Source organism: Limulus polyphemus, unplaced genomic scaffold (genome assembly GCF_000517525.1).
Source record: "Limulus polyphemus unplaced genomic scaffold, Limulus_polyphemus-2.1.2 Scaffold13432, whole genome shotgun sequence".
In the NCBI taxonomy this organism is placed as follows: Eukaryota; Metazoa; Arthropoda; class Merostomata; order Xiphosura; family Limulidae; genus Limulus; species Limulus polyphemus.
In genome coordinates this window covers 3,695-7,736 of record NW_013679042.1, presented here as the reverse complement: position 1 = coordinate 7,736, position 4,042 = coordinate 3,695, and positions in this window count along the sequence as shown.

Below are 4,042 nucleotides of genomic sequence, written 5' to 3'. Positions count from 1 at the left end.
GTTTACTCCCCACTACCAAGTAATTCAAATCCTTTTGTAATACAGCAGCATCCTCCTCACAGCCACCCCGAGATGTAAAGGTTGTCATACATCTGATTGAGATGTTTAAGATCAATGGAGTTGATAGTGTTCATATATCATTTATTCTGTATTCATTAGTAAAAATGGTAAAACTAGGGAACACAAATATAAACTTTGGCATGGTAGGAGTTATCTTCATCTAAAACCACTTTATTTTTCTCAAGTGGTGGTTGCCTTTGGAACATGTTGTCTTCAGATATAGTTGATGTAATTAATATAATGAAGTTCAAAACATGATAAATATTTGAATGATAATAATGGCTGACTGAGTTTTTTTAGTGTTTAGTTTAATTTAGTTGATAGAACAAACTAGATGGACCAAAAGGCCCTTTGTTGTCCTTTAATGTTATGTTGTAGTCAGTTAGGTCCTGATGAGAAATCTTTCTTATTGCTATAATGGCTGGGATTCAAACCTGGATCTTTATGTCACAATGGCCGAGATTTAATCCTGGATCTTCTTGTTAGAATGGCTGAGATTTAATCCTGGATCTTCTTGTCATAATGGCTGAGATTTAATCCTGGATTTTCTTGTTATAATGGCCGAGATTCAATCCTGGATCTTCTTGTTAGAATTGCTTAGGCGTTATCTGTTCACTTGTGGTTTTCCCTTAGGACTTAAACCATCTTGTTTGAATGCTTTCAAAATACTAACAAAAGTTAGAAATTAGAAGCATTACAGAAAGAGAAAACTATAAAAACAGTATCTGTAACAGGCAGAAGACCATACAATAACTTAGAATAATACTAAAATAACAGGATATCTGTAACAGGTGGAAGATCATAGAATAACTTAGAATAATACTAAAATAACAGGATATCTGTAACAGGCAGAAGACCATACAATAACTTAGAATAATACTAAAATAACAGGATATCTGTAACAGGTGGAAGATCATAGAATAACTTAGAATAATACTAAAATAACAGGATATCTGTAACAGGCAGAAGACCATACAATAACTTAGAATAATACTAAAATAACAGGATATCTGTCACAGGCAGAAGACCATACAATAACTTAGAACAATACTAAAATAACAGGATATCTGTAACAGGCAGAAGACCATACAATAACTTAGAACAATACTAAAATAACAGAATATAAGCCATAACTGATAAAACAAACCTTCTACATGTATCTATCTAATAAAATACTTAGTCAACGAAAGGAAACCTCTCAAATGGGGGGGGGGGGGGAAAGAGACCCAGAATACTCAGGATATAATCTCAACCATCACACATCAGAAATAATTCTTCTCAGTAATTCCATTAAGACAGCATCAGCTGAAGCATATTATTTATTAATTAGTATCTAGCACTAGTAGTTTAAAAAGTTGGCTTAAATACTAAAGAATATTATGTTCACTTGATTAATAACATAACAATTACCTACTAACTGTAGCACTGAGGTATTCATTTATAATATCATAATGATTAAGCAAAATCTCAGAATCTAGTTAATACCGTTGCTAGACTATCACTATAGCTTTGTATTACTATAACATTGGGTTTAGCTAAATTTCTACATACCTTATTACTATCACTAGCAGCCTGATGTATTTATTTATTTTCAATTTTATGTGGGTCAAACAAACATGATGTTCACAATTTCCTTGTAAAAATTATTAGTATCAATAACCATGCTTAGTGTAACTAAGTTATTAATCTAATTATCGTACAAATATTGACATTAGCACAGTACTAACTAGTACTACATAATCCAAAAATAATAACACTTATGAAAACTTTGATACTAAAACACTAATACTGGGTAATAGTAACATCAGTATACTTCAGTATTTCCTCTAAGAATTCACATTTTTTTATTTTCATTTAATGTACGAAATTGCAGACAGCAAAACAAATTTAATTATATAGTTAATCCTTTTTTCAATTGTAGGCTTAAGTTTAAAGTTAAAAACGCGTATATTTTTATTAGAAATAGAAAAATTATTTAATTTTGAACTTGAATTTTCTTTTCTCTGCTGACAGGTCTAGTCATTTTTATTACGGCCCAGATAAATTTTTCTATTGATTTCAAATACAAAATTTAGTAGTTTTTATTTTCAATATCTTTTTTTATTTCCATCATTTTTTCGAAGTACAGTGTATCATTTATCCGTGCAAGAACCACATTAAAAAAAAACATTATTAATATTATTATAACTGATTGTTAATCTAAAAACGATGTATTACGTAATGTCAAGTATTTTATAACTTCATTCTGCTTGTAGATATAGTGCAACTTACACGTCAAAACAACTTAGTTTAGACTTAATTCTTTACTTCACAAATTACAGTTTACTCATTACTGTCTTTTAAAGAGTTTAGTACCGTTTAATGATTTACAGATATGGTAATCGTTATGTTATTGAACACAAAAAATACCTTAATTAATCAGTAACTCAGTGTTAATAACTTTTATTAAATATTTTCACTTAAAAATAAATGTTAACTATTATCTTTTCAAACCTCCCCTTAAAAGGCGTAAACGGCCATTTTACCTTTATGCTCTCGATAACTCTATGGGCTGGTGATAAAAGAGCTCCATCTAACGGTGTGTTATCATACATTTAATAAATCATTAAAAAAAAGTTTCTGTTTATCATAAAATCGCTCAGGATTTGGAAGTCGTCGGTGCTTTATAACACTAACGGTCAAGTCATTCTAATCGATTAAAGTATCCCTAAAATTGATAGGTGATACTTTTGATTAGCTGAATTTCCTATAATCTATCACTTTAGGACGGCTAGCACAAATAATCATTGTAAAAAAAACAACAAACTTAACACTCGTTTTTATTAGATTTAACTGCTAACAAATTACGGGGAAAATGGTGATATACTTAATTTAAGATCTATAGGTTTGTTAACGATAAGGTTTTTTTGAAAGATCATCTCTGTCTTCTCATTTCTCAACTTACCACTTTGAAAATGCTTAACATTTCCGTCATTAAGCAGCTTGATCACAAAATCTATACTTATGTGTTTTATTATATTGTTTTATAGCTGTTTCTCTTATTTGGAATCTTAAAATGTTAATGACCTTTCTAATGATGGTTAGTTTGTTTGGAATTAAGCACAAAGCTACAATGGGTTATCTGTACTCTGCCCACCACGGGTATCGAAACCCGGTTTTTAACGTTGTAAGTCCGCAGATATAGCGCTGTGCCACTGGAGAGCCCTTTCTAATGACAAATGGCGTTTGTAGTGAATAGACAATTCTCAACCAAATCTGTAATGAGGCTTCCTCCCCAATAGGAATATTTGCGTGATTTTTTATCTCTAGTTTTTACTTCACGAGTTCAACTTTGATCTTATAGTGTAATTAAAGTCAATTTTTTTTTGTCTTTCAGAATAAATAGTATATTTATAAAGACGATAACATTCTAGAAGAGGAAACTCTCTCTCTCTCGACAAGTGTAATACTATGACACAATAAATCGATTGTGGACTGAAAGCTAAAATTTTTCAAGAGATATTTAAAGGGAAGTAAATGTAAACATTTTTGTTTCTGAACTTCACACGTGTTTGAGGTATCAGAGATTTAAGGTTGAAAATAAAACTCCATGGTCTTTGAATAATTTTCGTTTCATTTCTTTAGTGTAACGTTATAAATGTCAATATATATATATCAGGCTATATTTGGAGTATTGTGTTCAGTCTTGGGCTCTTTACCTTAAGAAGAACATTGAATTGTTGGAAAAAGTTTTGAGAATGGTTAGTAGAATGTTGCCTTGGATGGAGGGGTTATCATATGAGGAGAGATTAAGATATCTAAAATTATTTTCTCTTTAAAAAAAAAAGAATTTTTAGAGCGGATCTGATTGAGGTATTTAAGATTTTAAACGGAATTGATAATGTTTATTTTTTTTTTTTATATACTTAACGGCAAGAATAGTGTGTGTGTGTATGTTTTGCTTACAGCAAAGTACGTCGGGCTATCTGCTGTGTCCACCGAG